We start from the raw sequence: 13,511 nt of genomic DNA on the forward strand, positions 1-13,511 counted from the left end.
AAAATCATATGATATTCCACTTCGTTCACATAGAGCAGTGGTATGTATCTCGGTTTCAAAGAGGAGGACTCGAGTTCGAGACATAATAAATTAGAAGAGAACGTGGTAAGCAGCAAAATAATAGATTTATTTGTTTTCTATTTTGGATTGTTGATTTCATTCAAGTTTTCTTTTTGGGCTGAATAGCATTCCTTCCAACGGTTAAACGAACTTTTTACGGACTTTCAAGTTCTTTTTAAAAGTGAAACAGCATTTTGTTAGAAGCTTAAACATCGAATGTGAACTTGGAAGTTCGGTTAATTACTTAAAAAGTAAGCTGAATAGAATTCTCTTCATAATCCTTCGAATAGCTTATTAAGCCAAAAAAAGGGATTTTATCCGAACTTTTGGTTGCTTGGGGTCACTAATAAAGATATTAGTAACGTTTAATGTACAGTCAGGAATCCTTATTGCCGGTGTTCCTTATGGCCGGATCTTTATTGCCGGGCTATCCGCGAATAAGGATACCCACAGCTTATGGGATTTTCACTAATAGGGACTGTGGTGGATTATCTCATTTGTTTCAATATATAGAGCTATACTGTCTTTGACAAAGTTATTTGGGTTAATTGGGAACTACGCCGCTAGAGGCGCTTCACTTTTATGTTACTTATGACGGGTGCTATAATATATGGATCATAGGTCCAACATAGAATATTTCGTGATCCTGGCCATATAGAAAGTTACTGTCTTCAGCAAAGTTGTTCAAGTGACCAAGTCTTTTCGGATGGTGCCCATATTAGTCCAGGACTCTCTCACTTCGCAGCGCTAGTGTGCATTTGAGCATGCTATATAAGCTGTATCTCAAAATCCTGGCCATATAGAAGGCTACTGTCTTTAGCAAAGTTGCTCAGATAATCATGTCCTTTTGCATGGTGTTCATATTAGTTCAGAACTCTCTCACTACGCAGCGCTAGTGTGCATGTGAACTTCCTATATAAACTGTATCTCGAGAACCTGGCCATATAGAACATTGCTGTCTTCAGCAAAGTTGGTCAGGTGACCAAGTCCTTTCGGATAGTGGTAATATTATTAAGAACTCTCTCACTACGTGGCGCTAGTGTGCACATGAACTTCCTTAATATGTTATGTCTGGAAAGCTTGTGCATATAAGATGTTGCTGTGCAATATGAGGACACGAAACGTAATAGGGATGACGTGTATAGAAGGCTGTAAATCTATTCCAGATGCCATTTTAAAATCCAAGATGGAGGCCATGGGTTCAAGAAAAACTATCAAACACCCTACAATATGGGTATTTCCGGAAAGGGGATGACGTATAGAGGCCGGAAATCGCCCAAGTAACCCAAAGTTCTGATAAAAGGCTATTTATGGCTTAAGCAGCTTGGTTGAAGGTGGTCTATAGAATTCTAAGCAGACTCATTTTTAAGTCGTTATAAGAACTTGAAAGTTCCAGTACCATAATTGAAGAGCATTTTAGGCAGCCTCTGGCGGAACTTGCACGGAACTTTTAGAAAATACATTAAAAGGGTTTTTGTCCTCTACACCAATATTATATTTAGTTCGTACTTTTATGAAAGTTATTTCTAAATGTGTATTGATTTATCAGCTTTAGTAGAGTAATGGAGCTGTTTGAAGAATTAAACCCCGTCCTTCTGCGTGAGAGCCCCAGCACGAACCGCTACGTCATCTGAGATATATTAAAGTGAGCTGTTGTCCCGCCTATTGTTGGAGTTTTCAGTGCCAGCTGACTGACTTGAATACGAAACACAACATCGGCTCAAAAAAAAATTGACAAATACCCTACAATATGGATATTTCCGGAAAGGGGATGACGTGTAGAGGCCGGATATCGATTCCAGGCTACATTTTAGAATCTAAGATGGTGGCCATTGGTTCAAGAAAAACTGACAAATACCCTACAATATGGATATTTCCGGAAAGGGGATGACGTGTAGAGGCTTAAAACCGATGCCAGATGCCATTTTGAAATCCAAGATAGAGGCCATCGGTTCAAGAAAAACTGTCGAATACCCTACAATATGGGTATTTCCGGACCGGGGACGACGTGTAGAGGCCGGAAATCTATTCCAGACATCATTTTGGAATCCAAGATGGCGGTGATCGGCTCAAGAAAAAACTGTCAAATACTCTACAGTATGGGTATTTCCGGAAAGGGAACGACGTGTAAAGGCCAGAAATCGATGCTATTTGATCGTTGGTTAAAAAAGAAATTTAAAGTGTTCAATATTGCCTTAAAAAAGTGTTCAATTGTGATGCAACAAAACTGTTTTAGAAAAAAAAAACGCTTCAAAGATCTTTCATCTCAGAGCACCTGAAAACAATGCCGGACCGAAAGGGGACAAACAAGGGTTCTCAATCATGTTTTTTCTCTAAAGCGAAATTTACAGGAAGTAAATCTCCCTGGGCATTATCTTTTCAACAAGAGAGGTTGGATGACCCGAGAATTATTTGATGACTGTATAAACAACTGCTTCTCACCACATGGAGAAGTTTTGCGCAGCCATTGAAACATTAGCTTCAAGGCCTTGCTGCTCCTTGATAACGCTCCGTTGCATCCACCCACCATAAGCAATCCCAACATAATGCTCCTATATATGCCACCAAAGATCACGCCTTTGATTTAACCCCTTGATCAAGGCATCATCAAAAATTTCAAGCTGAAGTATGTCAAGAGAAGTTACAATTTTATTCTGGAAACAGGCGAGAATGAAGCCCTTTCACTAGCGGATACACGAAAGTAGTTCAGCATCAAGAATTGTTTCGACTGCTTGGATGTGGATCTAAAGGACATAAGACAAAGCACGTTGGTAAACTTCTAGAAGAAAATTTTTCCGTCGTTTTTCGCGAATTAACAATGCAATGAAGACGACAACGAGGATTTGCAGATCATGTCCGAAATTCAACAAATGCACGGAAAGTTTAGTGTGCCGTGGATAAGAAATACGGTGAAATCAACGAAATCATAAGAGGGCTACAGCAGATGAAATTGTTAGATATCTGAACCCATCTACAATGAATATGGATTATATTTTCATCCAACCACGGCAGAAATCGAGTTCAAAATAAACCAACTCTCCGAGTTCGAAAGCTTCTGCACATTGGACAGTTATGTCGAACATAGTGTGTTGGCACAGGGAACACTGCTTGTGACGGTACAGTAGCGGCTCGGGTGAATTGTCAGCTAAACTGTCACGTTGACAGAGCTGAAGGAGAGAAGGAAGATAGACCGTGAAGATCTGCTGTGTCATCTATCTAATTATAATAGAATTTCATAGTGAAGGTACGGACAGAAGGAGAAGAATAATTAAAAAGTGAAATTCATTTGGATAAAGCTAAATTAAATTGTCTCTTACAGCTAGTTAAATTGTCTTACCGCTAAAGGGTGTCCACGATGAAATTGCCACACTATGAAATTGCTCTAACTTTTTAACCGTTGGGTAGAATTTAATGAAAATTTGGGTGGATTTAGTTCATAGTGCATTATTTACATCCTGCAAGTTTTAAAGTCCTGTGATCAAAACTCGCGGAAATGGAGTCGAAAGAACAGCTCGTGCGTGATAAAATCTTGCGCATTCATCACGAGAACAAGGATCTCTCGCATCGTTCCATCGCTAAAACGTTGGGAATCGCGAATTCCACGGTGTCGCGAGTGATTAAGCGGTACGAGGAACGGTTGACCACCGATCGGAAGCCCAGAAGTGAAGGAAAAAGTATTCCGTACAACACCAAAAATCACAACCGCGTAGTTGGGGCCTTCAACCGAAATCCGAACGCCTCCGTTAGGGATGTGGCTAAGAAGCTGCACCTAAGCCGAAGTTTTGTCCAGAAGGCCAAAACTAAGGCTGGGCTTCGAACGTTCAAGGTACAAAAGGCCCCTAATCGCGACGAGAAGCAGAACAAGTCCGCCAAAACCCGTGCCAGGAAGTTGTACCTCAACATGCTGACGAAAGTTGAATGCTGCATCATGGACGACGAAACATATGTGAAGGCCGACTTTAAACAGATCCTCGGCAACCTGTTTTTCACGGCCAATGATAAGTTCAGCGTTCCGGAGCATGTCCGCACTCAGAAGATGTCCAAATTTGCGAAGAAATTCCTGGTTTGGCAAGCCATCTGCACGTGCGGGAAGCGGAGTGCACCTTTCGTGACCCAGGACACGATGAACGGACAGGTGAACATAAAAGAGTGCCTCCAGAAGCGGCTGCTTCCTCTCCTGAAGGCCCACAACGTCCCAACAATCTTCTGGCCGGATTTGGCCTCATGCCACTACTCCAAGGACGTGCTGAAGTGGTATGCGGACAATAAGGTCAATTTCGTGCCGAAAATGTTCAACCCTCCCAACACTCCGTAGCGATTATGATGCAGCACCTTCTTCAACGACCTAAGGTAGTGAAGACAGTCGAGGAACTGAAGAAAGTATGGGTTTACATGCAAAAAACGGTTGATTCACAGGTTGTGTAGAATTTTATGGCCGGGGTTAAGGCCAAGGTGCGGGCATTTGTGTATGGACTGTAAATAAAATACGAGTAAAATGGTAAAATGAAGTTTAATAGTTATTTCTCAATCCCTGAAAATTTGATGGCAATCGGATGAAAACTCGAATTTTGCGAATCAATTTTGTGTGTGGCAATTTCATCGTGGACACCCTTTATATACTTAAACCTAGTTGTTCTATCTTTGTAAGTCTTGCTATTTCATGCAAATTGTAAGTTCTACATCTTAATTGTTTAAACTTAAGCTAGCTTACGCTAAATCATGCAGGAATAGCGTGAAAATAATTGTCTGGGTTTTGGATTGTCCTTAAAACTATACATGCAAACCGATTTTTGTAAGTAAAACAAAACCTAATGAACTACTCCAAAACTAACCTAAAAACAAACTTACAGCTAAAGCTTCATTACAACACAAATACCGTCGTTGTGATTTGCTCGAAGAAATCGTACCGTGGGACATATCCGACCGACAACCATTGGGAACAAACTTTAGAAAAATCGGCTGCAGTTCGATTAGTTTTTCACCATGCAATCGAATCCGAAGATAAACGAAGACCAAACACCGCACCACGCACAGACGCTCGACGAAAACCAGGCATATGGCGTGAACTGTGATCGTCCCAACAGTGCGGAAAACATGGTGCAGTGCGACAATTGTCAAATTTGGTGTATCCGATTCGATTGCGGATCGTTCGTGGTCTTCTCAGCCGTGTCAGGTAGACGACCTGACTAGTCATACTTCCGTATCTCGTACATCCGGGAGATCGGCGAGGTCCGCTAGGTTGAATTTGAAACAGGAAAAGCTGGAAGAGCTACAAGCCATCCAGAAAAAGTTTGAGGAGGACAAATATAAGCTGCTTGAGTTAAAAGACGACAACTGAAGTGTCCGGAGCAAGCGCAGTATAATCAGTAGGGCAGTCAAGCAACGCCAGGATTATTAAGTAGGTGAACAAATGTGTAGAGCAGGCAGAAGCTGCTTTGAGTTCGACAACCGGAGGTCCTTCACCACTGCCAGCAGTGTTCACGAAATGGTGAAAACCAACAGAGCCCCCTCAAATATCCATCAGTGCCAAATCAACGTACTACACCGCAATCACCGGGCGCCGATAAAGTGACAGAAAGAATTGTTAGCACGGATCCGAAACAAGATGGACCATTAGCTGGCCCCACCGTTTTCAGCAATCAACGCCACCACCTTCTACGCTGCCGTTCCAGCAAGCAATGGCACCGCCTTTCATGCAACCGCTCCCGAAAGCATCGGTACCACCTTCCATAATGCCGGCCCAGCAAGCAATGGTACCGGTTCCACGACTGGAACTGCAGGCCGTAGTTTTAGGAGCACGTCTGATACAGTTCGTAGAAGAAAGCCACACACTATCCATCACGAAGAAGGTGCTTTGGAGCAATTCTGCTACGGTCCTTTCCTGGATAAGAGCTGACCATCGTCGATACAAACAGTTTGTAGCGTGCAGAATAGGCGAGTTGCTGACTGTCACCGATGTGGAAAACTGGTGTTGGGTTCCTAGCAAGCAAAATCGGGCAGATATTGCGACGAAGTGGGGAAAAGGTCCCGATTTGGCAGCAAACAGCGTTTGGTTCAAGGGTCCTGCATTCCTGCAGCTTGCAGAAACAGAATGGCTGAAGCAGCGAACCCCGTCATCACCCACAGAAGAAGAACTGCGTTCCTGCAACGCTCACAAAGAGGTAAAAATACCTGAACGTCTGGTAGATCTGGAACGTTTCTCCCAGCTGAACAGGGCCACTCGCGCAGTCGCTTGCGTCCTGCGGTTCATCGGAAATCTGAAGCGGAAAACCACAGGCAACCAATGATCTGTAGGCTCGTTGACGTCTGAAGAGCTGCAGAAGGCGGAGAAACTTCTCATTCGTGAGACCCAGTGGCAGAGCTTTCTGGACGAGATAATGGTGTTAACACGCAACAGGTCGAAACCGGACGAAGAGCAGATACCCGTGGCAAAATCCAGCAACATCTATCCGTTGTGTCCAATCTTGGATGAAGACGGTATTCTTCGCATGGATGGCCGGATAGGAGCAGCACCGAACGTTGGAAAGGAGGTGAAATTCCCGGCGATTCTCCCTAGGAGCCATGTGTTCACACGTCTGGTGGTCGACAGTTATCACCATAGATATCTGCATGGTAACGGAGAGACAGTCGTGAACGAGGTACGCCAACGATACCACATTCCAAGGCTTAGGACAACACTGAATAAAATCATAAAGATGTGTCAATGGTGTAGGATTTACAAGGCTTCACCCAAGATTCCCCGTATGGCTACGCTTCCGCTTGCAAGGATGGCATCATTCGTACGCCCATTCACGTACGTCGGCGTAGACTTCTTTGGGCCATTGACTGTGAAAGTAGGCAGGAGTAACGCAAAACGATGGCTAGCCTTGTTTACATGTTTGACGGTACGCGCAGTACATGTTGAAGTCGCTTACAGCCTCACCACTGACTCCTGTGTGAAGTGCATGCGGCGATTCATATGCCGTCGAGGTTCTCCGGCCAAAATATATTCGGACAACGGGACCAATTTTCATGGCACCGAAAGACTACTAAATGAGCAGATCGAGCAGCTAGCCGTTACATTCACGGGTACCAAGACTAAGTGGATCTTCAACCCTCCAGGAACACCCCACATGGGCGGAGCGTGGGAGCGGATGGTGCGCTCCATCAAAGCTGCAGTGGACGCAGCATACAATAACAATCGCAAGCTAGATGACGAGGCGCTGGAGACATTCATGGTGGAAGCTGATGCGGTCGTGAACAGTCGTCCACTCACGAATCTACCACTTACATCGGAGGAATACGAATCCCTTACGCCAAATCATTTTCTTCTAGGCAACTCAAGTGGTGTGCAGCAACCGGCTGCTCCGGTAACAACTCCAGCGGACGCTCTACGAACCTCTTGTATCTCCCAACTTTGACTAAACGTCCGAAGTGGTGCGACGAGGTGAAGCCGATAGCTGAAGGAGAACTGGTCTTGATAGTTGGCGATGGGAGAAGGAATGAGTGGATAAGAGGTCGTATAGTTAAAGTAATCAAGGGGGTGGACGGAAGAAAACGGCAGGCTATGGTACAAACTGCGAGGGGGCTAGTGCTAGTGTGTAAACTGTCACGTTGACAGAGCTGAAGGAGAGAAGGAAGATAGACCGTGAAGATCTGCTGTGTCATCTATCTAATTATAATAGAATTTCATAATGAAGGTACGGACAGAAGGAGAAGAATAATTAAAAAGTGAAATTTATTTGGAAAAAGCTAAATTAAATTTTCTCTTACAGCTAGTTAAATTATCTTACCACTACATACTTAAACCTAGTTGTTCTATCTTTGTGAGTCTTGCTATTTCATGCAAATTGTAAGTTCTGAATCTATTTTTTTTAAACTTAACCTATTTTATGCTAAATCATGCAGGAATAGCGTGAAAATAATTGTCTGGGTTTTGGATTGTCCTTAAAACTACACTTCGAAAGCCAATTGCCACCATTTTGGATCCCAAAATGGTGGCAGACATCGATTTTGGGCCTATACACGTCGTCCCCATTAAAAGTTTACGCTAAAGCGAAGGCCGCCATCTTCAATTTCAAAATGGCGTCTGGCATCGATATCTGATCCCTACACGTCGTTCCCTATCCAAAATCAACACCTACATTTTGGAATTTGACAGTTTTTATTGAACTGATGCCCGCCCGCTTTGATTTCAAAATGGCGACTTTAATCGATATCCGGCCTCTACACGTCATGCCATCTCCGAAAATACCCATATTGTAGGGTATTTGATAGTTTTTCTTGAACCGATGGCCTCCATCTTGGATTTAGATAGACCGTAGATGTTTGTTTGTTGATTTTTGTCTACGAAGATCAAGCGTGATCTTGGGCACTGGTGAGATTTGAACTAATGTCAACTTGGAGTCGACCTCATTTGTCGTGTAATCGTAATTTATCTTTTATTTATTGCTTTTAACGAACACGGCGTAAATGGATGCACTTCCAACTCCAATTAGGTTCAATTAGTTAAAAGCAGATCTTTTTGCTCGAACATGACTTTTACTGACATTTAAAATTTTGCATATATTTCATGGCCCCTAGCAACGCCCACCACCCCCTTCTCCGCCGTCACACGCAAAACTTCTGCTAATTTTATGCAAACCAATTAGAGACATTTCTGAAATTCACAGACATTTTTCGCAGACTTCTGAAAAAAAAAAAATCTGGCATCTCTGGTAGTCAATAAGCATTTGATTAAAGAATACATTAAATTTTAGTTTATTTTGCACTTTCAATCAAACCAGTCGAGTTTATTCCCATCTCTAATATAAGAATATTGTGTTCTCTTGAAACTTTATGGAGGGTCAACAATGAACAGTTTCAGCACAGACATACAGTCATAACACATTTAATATTTCTCACTGTAAAACACCGGCGCTAAAACATTACCGCCATCTGTTGAGTACACTGTGGTGAGCACTACGCTGAACAGATGGAAGTAGTGTGTAAACGTCAAACGCAAGGGAATTGACTATGAGCGCCACAGGTGGCAATACTACCAACTACGATACTTTTAAATTGTCTGTTAAATGCTTGATCGAAGAACAACTTGCAAGTGTATGTCTGTTTTTCTGTGGTTTAAGCATACAAATATTTAACAGTGAAACTCTTTATTTGTTGGACCCCGGGAGATTATGTGCCGTCCCAGAAGGGGACGTGCCTAGACCCCTAGCTGCTGGTCTAAGCCTGTCGGCAGCCACTGGGGTGGGCACCAAAAGCCTCTTTTGTTCCCGGGTCCCAGGATTTGTCGGCGAGGGGGAATTTTCGGTGTAAGCTGTCCTAACTATCGCAATGAATTAATTTATCTTGGTGATGTTTATTGGGTGGATCTATCGGTTCTAGTGTGCGAGTCGGCGTGGGCTGTCCCGATGGAGGAGTGGAACAGCCAGAGAGCAGTGGCTGGATGGTGGTGGCCGGATGGTGGTGGCCGGATGGCGGTGGCCGGATAGTGTTGGCCGGATTGCGGTTGCCAGATTGTGGTGACTGGATTTCAGCGGCCAGATTGCAGCGGCCGGATTGCGGTTGTCGGATGGCGATGGCTGGATTGTAGTTACAGGATTTCGGTGGCCGGATTTCGGCGGCCGGATTGCAGCGGCCGGATTGCAGTGGCCGGATTGCAGCGGCCGGATTGCAGCGGCCGGATTGCAGCGGCCGGATTGCGACGGGTTACCGACTGTCTCGCGGGACAGGACTTCTTCCGATAACGGACGAATAGATACTAATTGGTCTGGCAAGTGTGTACCCACGATGAAAGCGATTAGACAAAGTGTATCCACCAATACTAACAGGACACGAATACAGGACACATACAGTGTAGGACTATGCACGCTCAGTACACTGGACAAAGGTCACGAAGGGGCTATTCGCGTTCGTAGGTGTACCTCACACCATTACTAAAATTAACGATCGTATAACAGTTACCGATGTGGTGAACTGTTCCCAATCGACCTGCTTTGAGATCGATCGGTGTCTGTCCGGACAGTAGTTATCGATTGGCTTTCGTCATGTGTAGGACGGAGCCCGCGCGCGTAAAGAGTGTCCACGATGAAATCGCCACACACAAAATTGATTCGCAAAATTCGAGTTTTCATCCGATTGCCATCAAATTTTCAGGGATTGAGAAATAACTATTAAACTTCATTTTACCATTTTACTCGTATTTTATTTACAGTCCATACGCAAATGCCCGCACCTTGGCCTTAACCCCGGCCATAAGATTCTGCACAACCTGTGAATCAACCGTTTTTTGCATGTAAACCCATACTTTCTTCAGTTCCTCGACTGTCTTCACTACCTTAGGTCGTTTAAGAAGGTGCTGCTTCATAATCGCCCCGTACTTCTCGATGGGGCGGAGCTGACCTTATTGTCCGCATACCACTTCAGCACGTCTTTGGAGTAGTGGCATGAGGCCAAATCCGGCCAGAAGATTGTTGGGACGTTGTGGGCTTTCAGGAGAGGAAGCAGCCGCTTCTGGAGGCACTCTTTTATGTACACCTGTCCGTTCATCGTGTCCTGGGTCACGAAAGGTGCAGATGGCTTGCCAAATCAGGAATTTCTTCGCAAATTTGGACATCTTCTGAGTGCGGACATGCTCCGGAACGCTGAACTTATCCTTGGCCGTGAAAAACAGGTTGCCGGGGATCTGTTTGAAGTCGGCCTTCACATATGTTTCGTCGTCCATGATGCAGCATTCAACTTTCGTCAGCATGTTGAGGTACAACTTCCTGGCACGGGTTTTGGCGGACTTGTTCTGCTTCTCGTCGCGATTAGGGGCCTTTTGTACCTTGAACGTTCGAAGCCCAGCCTTAGTTTTGGCCTTCTGGACAAAACTTCGGCTTAGGTGCAGCTTCTTAGCCACATCCCTAACGGAGGCGTTCGGATTTCGGTTGAAGGCCCCAACTACGCGGTTGTGATTTTTGGTGTTGTACGGAATACTTTTTCCTTCACTTCTGGGCTTCCGATCGGTGGTCAACCGTTCCTCGAACCGCTTAATCACTCGCGACACCGTGGAATTCGCTATTCCCAACGTTTTAGCGATGGAACGATGCGAGAGATCCTTGTTCTCGTGATGAATGCGCAAGATTTTATCACGCACGAGCTGTTCTTTCGACTCCATTTCCGCGAGTTTTGATCACAGGACTTTAAAACTTGCAGGATGTAAATAATGCACTATGAACTAAATCCACCTAAAATTTTCATTAAATTCTACCCAACGGTTAAAAAGTTAGAGCAATTTCATAGTGTGGCAATTTCATCGTGGACACACTTTATTGTTTTAATTTCCCGTGACTCGAGGACGTCTCCTCCGCTTGACGGGCCTTAGCTTTTCGCGTATTGCAACTTACAGGACACCTATAGAACCGAAACGGTCGTCATGATTCGCCCCGCGTAAAGCGATTATCTGAGACCCAGAGGTAAAGGACAGAGGGTAAGTATTACAATTAACGAGGAACTAAGAAGGTAGTGAATGTATTTTACTCATTTATGGCTATTTTTCCAGCGCTCCCAGTACTGAGAACGGTGACACTCTGAGAACCTAGCAAACCCTAGGTTCGACGGCTATAGTTAAGCCGGTTTTAAAAGGTTGGCTGGCCATACACCGACGTTTCGGCCATTGCTATCGAGCAATTCATAAGACGATGACCCGTGCTTTGCGATCACCGTACATGGTAGGTACTGAGCACCAAGTTTGGCATTGAAAAACTCGTTTGCGTTCGACAGCTTAGTGTTTTTCTTATACACTGTCGCGCCCATTTTGAACGGCTTAGCGGGATTTCGGGTTCGTAGGTTGTAGATTTTTTTTGGCAACCTGGTGTGCTTTCAGCAAATGTTTTTGAACAAGAGCGTATAAAACAGGGTTTTGAGTCTTTATTCGGGCGGTTCGTTCTTCTAGAGACGACTCTTCTTCGTTTCCAAAACGCAAATGATCTGTTCCTCTAAGAATAATCTCCTCCCCCTTGGCAATCCTGAAAGGACTATATCCAGTAGACGAGTGTATGGTCGAATTTATGACTACTTCTATTTCGGATAACCGAGAATCCCAAGTCCTCTGATTCTCCCGCGCGTATGAGCGAATTGCCGTATTGATTCCACGGTTCACCCGCTCCACAGGGTTTGCCTGAGAATGGTAACGTGATGTTAACCACTGTTGAATCCCGAACCGATCCAACAGGGCGCGAAATTCACGTGAAGTAAATGTTGTTGCGTTATCGGTCAGCAATATCGCTGGCACCGAGTTGCGGAAAAACCAATGATCTAGCAGTTCAGTACACAGGGTCTTAGCCGAAATTTTGGGGAAGGCATGTAACTGAACCCATTTACTGAACAGATCCATTGTTACTAAGATGTACTGTTTTCCAGTGGTGGAGCGGGGAAGGGGGCCTATATAATCTAGCGCAATTATTTGCAATTATTTATTTGTTTTATTTGTTTACACTCGGTGCATTTTCGCACGTACTCTCGTACATCACGAAACATATTCGGCCAAAAGAATTGTTGTCGGATTTTTCCGACTGTCTTATCTACCCCCACATGCATTAAATCATCATGATTGGCTTTAATTATCGCTTTCCTGGACTCTGGACTGAGAATTATCTTCCAATCAAAGCGATGGTCTGCGAGATCATCAGTGAAAACGTATTTTAGGAGTTGGCCATCATATAGGCGGAAATCTGGGTACTCATCTGGCAATTGTTCGACTTGCTGTCTCAGAGTATTATACCAAGAGCAATCAGATTTCACCTGAACGGCCATTACACTTCTCGATAGGGCATCAGGCACTACATTGTCCCTGCCGCGACGATGCACAATGGTCATGTCGTACATCTGAAACGTCAAGCTCCACCGACTGAGGCGGGACGACTTTCTCCACTTTGACCGCATAATAAACGTCAAAGCTGACGAGTCGGTCACGAGAACAAAGTGACTGCCTTCGAGATAGCCTCTGAAATGTTCTATGGAAAGAAGGGCGGCAAGGCCTTCTTTCTCGGTTGCATGGTAGGAGCATTCGGGAGTGGTTAATTTTTTGAATAGTATTCCACAACCCTTTCCTGACCATCTACTTTTTGCGTCAGGACACCCGCTATGGTATAATCGCTGGCATCCGTGTGAACCAAAAACTCATGATCAAAATCGGGACTGGTCAAAATGGGAGCTGTAATCAGCTTCTCTTTTATTGCTTGGAATGCCTCCTCGGCGTCAGGGGTCCATTTCAAAATTTTAGACTTCGTTTTAAGAAGTTCTGAAAGGGCTGAGGTCATCTGACTATAATCGGCCATAAACCGCCGATAATAATTAGACATTCCCAAAAACCGTCGAAGTTTAGTGATAGTGGTAGGCCGTTCGTATTCGATTATAGGTTGAATTTTCTCGGGATTCGCTCGTAATCCTTGAGAAGAAAGAATATAGCCGAGGAACGGAATTTCGTCCAA

Source organism: Ochlerotatus camptorhynchus, unplaced genomic scaffold (genome assembly GCF_037179485.1).
Source record: "Ochlerotatus camptorhynchus isolate MF236.1 unplaced genomic scaffold, CSIRO-AGI_Acam_v1.1 ptg000335l, whole genome shotgun sequence".
Lineage (NCBI taxonomy): Eukaryota > Metazoa > Arthropoda > Insecta > Diptera > Culicidae > Ochlerotatus > Ochlerotatus camptorhynchus.